Source organism: Puma concolor, chromosome E4 (assembly GCF_028749965.1).
Source record: "Puma concolor isolate L17-30 chromosome E4, mPumCon1.1.hap2, whole genome shotgun sequence".
In the NCBI taxonomy this organism is placed as follows: domain Eukaryota; kingdom Metazoa; phylum Chordata; class Mammalia; order Carnivora; family Felidae; genus Puma; species Puma concolor.
The window spans coordinates 3,178,492-3,188,605 of NC_141683.1; positions in this window are offsets into that span (position 1 = coordinate 3,178,492).

Sequence of the window (10,114 nt, forward strand, 5' to 3'; positions counted from 1 at the left end):
CCTACGTGCTCCTTCCCTGTGCTTCCAGCCCTGCGCTCATGGTCACAGACACACTTGTGACTGTCGCCTCATGGCAGGAAAAGCTGGTGGCTCCTTGCTTTTCTCTGTGACCTTGGTGTTGTTCATTTGCCTGGCTTCCTCGTGAGCCTGGGAGCCCCTTTCAGGCAGGGACTGGGCTCAGTGTGTCCCCCTTGCCCCCTCAGTGTCCTCTCCCTGCACACTTCCTGAGGATGGCTAGCCCCCAGTGGGTAGCCCCTGCATGCAGCCCCCACCCCACCCAGGTAGACTCTCAGGGGGAACAGGAGGTGCGCCAAGCCGGCAGGGAGTGGAGGAGAAGGACGCGTGACAGGCTGGTGACCCGGGCCTCTGGTCTCATCTTTTAAACCTACTCAGCCCTTCAGTGTGGGACTCTGTGCGCAGTTCCCGGGGTGTGGAGACACCTGCACGATGGTCTCTGTCCTTTGGAAACACGCCGGCCGAGAGCGGAGATACACCTGTGTGCAGACCCACCCACTTTCGAGGTAACCTGCAGACCCTGCACACGCTCACATGGGGAACCTGAACGCAGCGCGGCTTTAGCAGGAAGAGAAAGCCATCGCTTGTCACTGCTGAGGGTTCAGAGTGAGGACAGTGCAACCTCTGAGCAGGGACCTGAGGGCTGAGAAAGGCAGCCTCCTTGTCTCCCTGGGGAAAGAAAGCACCACGGGCAAGGCTCCCAGCACCTGCTATGGTTTTCCGGGAAACGCCTCGGTCGCCCACTTGCGTGTGGCCTGGGTGCGGGGTGGGGACGAGCAGCCTGGTGCTCCACGGGTGAAGAGAGCCCCCTGCCCCACCCCCTCGGGCCCCAGGACTGCTCCTCTCCACGCCTGGTTTATTATGCACGAGGCAGGCAATTTGCTTCCCGCCCCGGGGACCCATCCCGGAGACAAGAAGGTAGTTTGTTCTCTGTAATGGCTGGTATTGGACTGTGCGTGGCGCGGCGGGAGGGCTGGGGGCTGGGGCCTCGAGGCTCGCTCTTTCCTCTTCAGTGGCTTCTTTCCTTCCCCCACTGCCCCCATCCTTCTGCTTTGCGTTCTTGAGCCTAGTGGTTCCTTCTCCCCATCACCTTCTTCTTTGTGCGGGGATGGGGTGAGCGAGGAGGGGCGTAGGGATGACAGCAACGGTCCCCTCCCTGCGAGGACTCAGCTTCTGGGGACTGGATCCCCGCCCATCCCTAGGCCATCTCTGTCCCTCCTTCTCCCTCCGGCTCCCTCATCATCTGTTCTTAGCTGACTCTAACCTTGATCCCTGTGCCCACAGGAAGATACCCTAGTACCCTCCCGTCGTTTCCAGGTGATGGAAATTCCCGATGGATCCCAAGGGTGGGCACCTGCCTCACCTGGGGCTTGCCCACGGCCTTCCCATTCACCAGAGGTGCTTCCCTCATGAAGTTCAGAGTCTACCAGGAAAGAGACAGACGGACAGACAGGATTATCTAGAGATTGCCAGGCTGGGGTCCCCTTGGGGTGGGGGGTGTCAGATCTACCAGTGACCGTGGCCGGGCCGGTGGGTTTCTGCACGCACTCAGAAGGAAGCTGGGCGGCGTCCCTGCGGTCCCCACGCAGAACTCTCCCCAGCTCTGACCCCTGCCCTGCCCTGGGCCCTCGGCACCGTGAGGCCAGGCTGCGGGACTTGTGTCCAGGGCGGTGTCCGCACGGCCCAGCGGATCATGAGTGCGGACGAGCAGGTGCACGCCATTCGCAGTCTGCTGTGTGAGCTGTGTGCGGGCGATGCCTCGTCTCTGAGCCTTCGTTCTCCCCTCCGCAAAGGAAGGGGGCTGCCTTGCATGGACTCTGAGGCCCTGCAGACCATTTCCATGTGAGGGAGGAGGCTATCCCAGAACATCGCAGGCAGGGGAGTGTCCTCTGTGCTCACGGATTCAAGAGGACTCCCGGTACAAGGCAGCCCATGAGGAGCAGAGCAGAGCGAGGAGTGGCCGGGGAGGGCGGGATGGGGGGGTGGGGGGCAGGAGGGATTTGGGGCCCGTGTGTGATGGAAACAGGGCAGAGGCTGAGCTGGGACACAAGTACAGCTGAAGCAGAGTGGGGGGATGGGGTGGTTAGAATCAGGGGGCGCAGAAATCCTCAGGTAATGTCCTCGGGGAGCAAAGGGTGCAGGAGAGGAGTCAGAAGGGCGGCTGGGAGGAGAGCAAGAGAAGTGTCCGGGCCAGGACCTGGCCAGGGCTCAGGGGCCCGGGAGCCTGGAGGGTACTTGCCGGGAGCGTTGTGGGGACCCGGGCCTCCCTGAATCTCTCCTGAGCCTCGTCGTCTGAGAGGCTGTCCCCTGCGGTTTGCTGAACTTCCCAATAATGTGGGGACACCTCCTCCAAAGAACTTGGGGGTTTATGGTCAAGGGAGCCCCACTTCTCAGGAAAGGAAGGGTGGCGGGCCGCCGAAAGGCTGGAGCCCCTGGGGCCCGTGTCGGTGCGGGGCGGTGTGCGTGGCGAGGCCTGTGCCGCGGGTGGGGATGTGTCCGGGCAGGGAGGTACGCACCGGGGCGGCTGAGGGGCTGAGGGGGCCTTGCGTGCATCTGCCGGGGCTCGGCCACTGCTGGGGAAAAGACGGAGGAGGCGAGGGGAGGCAGAGAGCCCCGGGGGAGGTGAGGGATACCCAGGGAGCTGGCCGGGCAGGAGGCAGGACGAATGGGCCCGACAGGGAGGAGGAACCTTTCCCAGGCTGCAGATCTCAGGAAAGAGAACAAAGGAGCAGGCCCGAGGCAGAGGCAGAGAGAAGGGTGAGCAGGAGCCAGACGGAGGAGGAAGGTGGGGGGGTGGGGGGAGGGCAGGAGGATGGCACAGCTGGAGGAGGCCAGTTCCCTGGGTGTGGCCGGGGACCTGCTCCGAGCCACCGCGGGCCGGCCCAGCCCGGGAGCAGACAGAACCTCCCATCCTTTCTCCGCCTGGTGGCTCCTGCTCGGGGAGCGATGCTAATCCCGCCGGGTCAGGGAGGCCCAGGGAAGGACCCGAAAGAGGCTTCGGTACAGCTCAGAGCGTTCGAGGGGCCCAAGACGGCCCTGCTGGTGGCAGAAGCCCCCTCACGGCAGCTCCCCACACCCCTCCATGGAGGAGGGGGATCCCTCCTGCCTCGGCGGGCCCCCAGAGGACCCTGCATCGTCTGCTCAGCAGGGAGGATACGGGCCACACCAGGTCACAGCCGGTGCCAGACGTGTGCTGGGCGTGACGTGTCACACGGGTGCCGAGTGGATGCTGCAGGGACGACAACTCCCTTCCGCGTGCAACGGTGTGCCTTGCGCCCAGCAGGACCCCCCGGGAAGATCATGTTTTCCCATCGTATTGATGGGCGAGTCAAGGCTCTCCTCCTTCAGCTCTGGGAGTGCTTAAAACTGAAGTCGTAGCATCCCTAGGCTTGGGCAGTCTGTTTTTCTCTTTAAAAAAACCCCAAAACCACGCTTAATATGTTTATAGGTTTGATTTATTTTTATTAGCTTCCTTGCTGGTCAACATAACATAATTATAAATTCAAGATTACAGTGAAAATCACTACCATTTTAATTTAAAAAAACAGCGTAGGAGGTTCGTAGGCTATATATACTGTCTCCCGTATTTCTCCTGGGAACATTAAAAAAAAGAAAAATCCTGTCACGTAATAGAAAAGGTTTTAATCGGAAAGAGAAGGAAACAGGCGAGGTGGTGGGAGTGGGGAGCACGGGGCAGGAACCTGGGAGGGAAGAGAGCCTCCCCCCTCCACCTCCCACCGCCCTGGGAGGGACTGGGATTCCCGTCAGCTCCCGGAGCCGAGCCTGGCTCCCTCTGGGGCCCCTCCAGGCTCTGAGGGTGCAGCGGAGAACCCCGAGTCTGTGGCCCACAGCCCCGGGGTCTGGCTTCCCACAAAGCAACCAGGTTTGGGCCCGCACAGGAAGGCCCCTGTCCCTGTGTCTCACCTTGTAGGAGACCAGTCCTCAGTCAGGGCCCCATTGTCCCCCCCCCCCGGCACGTAGGTGAGTAAGGGGCCACAGGCCAGGCCTCCTGCCCCCCATGCTCCCCAGCCGCACCCCTCCCGGCACGCACAGGGGGAGATGGGTAAGGTAGCCACATTTGCCTTGGCTCAATTATCTGTCAGGTATAGAGGGGATGCCTCAGCCACCACACGGGCCCGACTGGACACTGACCGGCCCCCTCCAGCCTGGGGTCCTCGCCGGGCAGGGCAGGAGCTCCATTTGGCCTTTCGACGTGATGGATGCCAAGAAAGAAAGCAAACAAAATTCCGGGCTGTTTCTGATGACAGCAGTTGCAGGTGGGAGGGAGGCCTTAGGACTGGCCCGCCATCCCCAAAACGGACAGGAGTGTATGTCCTGATGCCGTGTGCTGGGCCCCTGTCTGTGACAGTGAGGACGGCCACATTTTAGGATCTAGCCCGTGTCTAGGACCACGTGAGGCTCTTCACACACATACTTCCCTCGATCCCCACGACGAGGCCTCGCGGACTGTGGACTCAGGCTCTCGGAGGAGGGACTGGCCCATCACACGGCTGGTGGGGTCTCGCCACGTGCCAGGACGGGGCTCCGCGGAGGGACCAGGAGGCCACGCAGAGGAGCAGAGGGTTAACACTGCTTGTGTGATCTTTTGCGTGTGTCCCTCTTTAAAGTATGCACAGTCTATCCCGCTTCTCCGATTCCTTGTGGGGATGTAATGAGCAAGTTTGGCACATGTAGGTGCTCAGGAAAGAGGCACCTCACCCTTCAGCCTCGCGCCATGAGTCCCTCTGCACACAGGGAGCTCCGAGCCAGGAGCCTGGCTGGACACAGGTGCCCTGGAGGACTGTTTGGGGTCAGGACCCTTTGGGGCATCTGCTGAATCCTATGGACTCCTCCGCACTGTTGGAGAGCAAGCATTCCTGTCCCCTTCAAGGTCCTTCTGCCAGACGAAGAGTCCAATTGGCATGAGACGGATTCACAGGGGGAAATCATATTTAATAGCGTTTTTACGGGGACTCCACGCAGACACGGAAATTCCGAAGACAGTCGGGCAAAATGAGGTCAGTACGTCACCCTGAACTAAGGAGAAGGGGGCAGGGGTCTGGGACTTCCGAGGGGAGGCAAGTAGTTCACAGGGCGACACGGAGAACAGATGTTTGGTAATTAGGTGTTTGCCCTGCCATACAGATGGGTCACTCAGATCGAATTTATCTCTGCTCATAACCCTTCTTCTGGGAAGGAGCCCAATTTAGACTCTTCTGTGTGGTTAAGGGAGGGGCAAAAGTTTCTGAATAGCCCTGATGCCAAAGTGGCCCATTTGGGGGCGGCCTGCCCTTGACTCCTACATGGCAACGTTCCCAGATGCAGGAAATGAAACGTGTAGGGTTGCAAAGGAAGCCAATTTTACTGAGATACCGTTACTGAAAGAATCAAAACAAACAAACACATTTATGACACGGTAATCTGCCACCTTCTTCAATAATGCATTCAACAGCCAGGTCTAGCGGCAGATCTAATAACTGTCATAATTTCCAAGGTGGGATGAACGTGGATGGCATTCCAGGGGGCCTGCGGCCACGGGTAGAATGCGAATGCACCTTGGTCTCTATGAGAGACAGAAGCCCAGGTATTGCCAACACCAGTGGGGGTTGTAGGAGAGAAATCCTTGATTCGCTTAGAGTTAGGGAAAATGTGTTTCCCTCACCCAAGTCCCCAGAACTCCCCCCAAAGCCTGTCCCTGCATCTCAGGTTGAGAGTAGAAGCGACAGGCTAAAACGCACGTTAACATGAATGAACAGCAACTTCGGGGTAGACCACTGGGGAGGCCAGCACGCATGCCTTCCTTCTGCGTGGCTCTACCCAGGAGGGCTTTCTGGAACATACAGGTGGTTTTACGGGCGAGGCAGCCGAGGACCTGGAGGTGGAATGAGCCACCTGAGCCCCCGAAGGAGTGGGCGGCGGAGGCAGGGCTCACATTCCTCGGGGCCCCTGCCCGTGATCCCAGCTGACCTCTGCCTCACCGTGCCCCCCTTGCCCCCTGCCCTCCTCTCCTGAGAAGAGCACAGCGGCCTCTGTCCAGCCTGCTGTTCCCATCCCGCCACACTGCATGCGGACGTGGCTCCGCGTGGTTCCCCGTAACCCCGCATTACTCTGCGCGGTTCTCTGTGGCTCCACGTGGCTCTGCGTGGCTCACGGCTGCACATGACTCTGCTTGTTAGGACTTGGGCCGGATGGCAGGAAGGAACGGGCTCAGAGGAGTGGCAGTGGCTCCTTCGAGTTGAAGAGAAAGGTTGGCTTCATTCAGGCGGGACATGGGAAGGCCACTGGCACTGACTGGGGATGAGGGAGTTGGGGCCAGAAGCCCTTGGCTCTGGATAGATCAAAGGAGTAATGCCCTGGGATTCGAGGGCCACGTAATTCCCTGGGAGTCGGGGGCCACGCAGTCTTTGGGGGGCACACAGAGCAAAGAATGGCAGCCTCAGACTCCACGATCTGCCTGTGCCCTGACTTGCTGTGGCATCTCGGGCCGTGCGTCCCCACTTGGAGCCTGTTTTCTCCACTGAGAGAGCACGAGCCCCTCCCTCTCTGTTCTCGGGGGCGACCCGTGAGCGCTAAGGTGCTGTGCACCTGTTTGTTATCATTAACAGGAAAACACAGGGTTTCCCGGGTCACGTGTGTGTGGTTGTCCTCTGGAGCCGTCTTGTTTGGACGGAGCTTTAAATCCACAAGATCTGTGGAGACGGGCGGTAATGTAACATTGAACTCCTTGTTACGTGCAAGAAAACTGGCTGGAACTCTTCACAGGTGTTTCCCTTATCTTTGACTTATCGTCCTTGTTGCTGAGTCGTCTGCCCTTACTTACTCGTGGCTGGGAAATGTCACAGCTCCTAAAGCAGTGGCTTCAGGGAGACGCTGAAGTGACTTCTCGGTCCAGAGAAGCTCCAAGAGCTCATTTTGTGTCCTGAGCCCTCTCTGCCGGGGCCCCGAGGTGATGCTGCCCTCAGGTGGTGAGAGATGTGAGCTACAGGCGCACAGACCCCTGAGGGTCTCACCTGTGTCCCCAGCAGGCGTCTGACGCTCAGCACTCCAATCTAGTAGGATTGTCATTCGTCGCACGGTGACCTTGCCCGAAGGGCCCGCCCCGGGCACAGAGAGGGACTTTGTGCTGGCCGACTTGGCTGGCAGCAGCTCAGCACCTTCCCACCCCACAAAGCGTCATCTCCAGCCCCCCAGCCCCTGGCTCTCCAAGCCCCCAGCCAGCCAAGGGCAGCCCTGCGGGGATACTGGAGAGGGCACCAGCTCGAGAAACCCAACGCCTGTTCCTAACGCAGTTGCTAAGTAACCACGGTGCTTGGAGCAGGCCTTCTACGCCAGATGCGTCATGCCCATTTTGCAGAGGAGGAAACGGAGGCATGGTTTAAATCAGCGGTTCTTAAACCTTGTAGTTTCATGACCCCTTTACACTCTTACAAATTGAGGCGGACCCCCAAGGAGCTTTTGCTGACAGGGGTTCTCTGAATCCACACCTGCTGTACTACAAATGGCAATCAAAAAAAAAAAAAATACTTACCAATGCATATAAAAATAATAATTGGGGCCCCTGGATGGCTCAGTCGGCTAAGCCTCTGACTTCGGCTCAGGTCATGACCTCACAGTTTGTGGGTTCGAGCCCCGCGTCGGGCTCTGTGCTAACAGCTCAGAGCCTGGAGCGTGTTTCGGATTCTGTGTCTCCCTCTTTCTCTGCTTCTCCCCTGCTTGTGCTCTGTCTCTCTCTCTCTAAATAAATGTAAAGCTTTCAAAAAAATAAAAAATAACAATAATAAACTTATTACATGCTAACACAAAAAGCACGCTGAGGGAAGAATGGTACAAGTTTTGTAAATCTCTTCAACACTTGGCCTCCTGGCCTCAGGTCACACCGCCGCTCAAACACTCCCCTGGGCGCTCATGAGCGAACAGTAGTGAGAAAGGAGAGAATAAGGGGCGCCTGGCTGGTTCCCTCAGTGGAGTGTGCGGCTCCTGGTCTCGGGGTCATGAGTTCGAGCCCCACGTTGACAGTAGAGATTACTTTCAAAATAAAGTAAAAGGAAAGTAACATCGTAATGTTTGTATGGAAGTAGTTTCAGCCTCGTGGACGCCCCGAAAGGGCCTTGGGGAGCCCCCAGGAACCCCAGGGCGGTACTTTGAGAGTCACTGGCTTAACTAAGGTGCCCCTGGCTGCACAGTGGGTGAGAGCTGGTGGAGCTAGGTTGGCGCCCCGGGTGGCCCCTCTGGGCATCAGGGGCTTCTCTGTAACATGTGGGTGGACCTCTCCACGGCCCAAGGCCGTCTGGTTCTGCCGCTCCCGACCCAGCTCTGGGCAGCTCTGCGTTCGGGACCGCGGCCCGCACAGGGGTGTCTGCGTGTCACTGGGCCAGGACTGACAGCTACAGGAGCGGAGAGAGACCAGCGGGGCCTCCTTCTGCTCCACCTCCTCTGGGGAAGACAGCTCTGAGTCCTACACCTTTCCAGGAGAAGAGGTGCCCCTCCCACCCGAACCAGTGGTACCACCGGGCTCAGCCCGCACTCAGCCTCCAGCCCTCAGGGCCGGGGCGGGGCCGGTCCAGGGGCGGGACCGAGGGTGGGGGGCGGATGCAGGGCCGGGGGTGGGGCCGGTCCAGGGGCGGGGCCGAGGGTGGGGGACGGATGCAGGGCCGGGGGGCGGGGCCGGTCCAGGGGCGGGGCCGAGGACGGCGGGGCGGAGGGGGGGCAGGGGTGGAGGCAGTGTCAGGGGCGGGGCCGAGCGCCGCGGGGCTGGGGTGGAGGCAGTGCCAGGGGCGGGGCCGAGGGCTGGGGTGGTGGAGGCAGTGCCAGGGGCGGGGCCGAGGGCTGGGGTGGTGGAGGCAGTGCCAGGGGCGGGCGGGACTGGGTCCTGGGGCGGGAAGAGGGCCGGGGGCAGGTCCGAGGCGGGCTGGGGGCCCGGGGCGGGGCCGGGACGAAGGTCCCCATTGCTGTGACCTGCTTTCAGAAGCAGAGAAGGACCAGGACCTGGAGAGTTCAGTGTTCCGCGGACATTTCAACTAGCCTTTTACGCAGTCTCTCCTTGCTCCTCTCGCCTGTGCCTCGAGTAGGCCAGGTGATTCGGACTGCTGACTTCCCTGTCACTCCCGTCCTGGAGAACCTTCCCTGGTCCCTCGGTTGAAATCGAACACCCTAGTCTGGCATTCACGACCTTTACCACTGCTGATACTCTCTTCTCAACCTGACTTCCCACTGTCCCCTACATGTATCGTGTGGCTGGCTCACTGTCCCTTGTCCCTTTGTCATGCGTGTCACGTGCTTCCTTCTGATTCCTAAACCCTGTCTGGTATCCTAATGTATCACCTGCTTCAGAAAGCCCTCCCTGATTGATCCAGCCCACAGAGGATGCCTACAGCATTCCATTAGCACCCATGCTGGGCCTTTCTCTGAAATCACCCGGGGTTGTTACGGCTTCAAGGGAGGTCCTCAGCCACATCTGAGCTGGCAGCTCCCTGGAGGAGGGAGCAGCATCTTCCCCCTTCACTGCCTCCTCTCTCGGGTCCCCATTACCCTCTGGATGCTTTATGGTGATCGGTACCTGCTGGCTTGGTCCCTGCAGGCCTGGAGCAGCAGAGACCGCTCTGAAGGTGCGAGAGGCAGAGGAAGACGCAGGGCGCCCCAGTCACAAGAGAACCACACACACTCGTGCTGGTGACACCTTAGGACAGGAACTTCTGATAGGGAAGGAGGGCTGTCTCCAAGCAGAAGCTGTCTTATTCCCCGAGGAGCTCCGGGGAAGCATGGGAGAGGGGCGATAATCTGGCTCTGCTGTGAGACTTGGGCAGGTGGCAGCCTCTCTGGGATTTGGAGCCTCATCTTCCTGCCTGTAGGAGGGACAGCGTCCTTTCCACAGGGCACGGAGGCAGAACGGATATACCGTTATGTTGAGAGTCAGCATATAATTGATGCTTATTACACAGTATGTTTTAAAAATGATGAAAATGCCAGCCAGGAGATCTTGAGGACAAGAGATTCCCATTATTGTGGATAATGTGGTTGGCAGTCCCTTAGGGAAGACAATTTAGCTCTGAGCGGGGAAGGGAGGGTCCCTGTGCCTAGTGTGGCCCTTTGCTGCCATCGG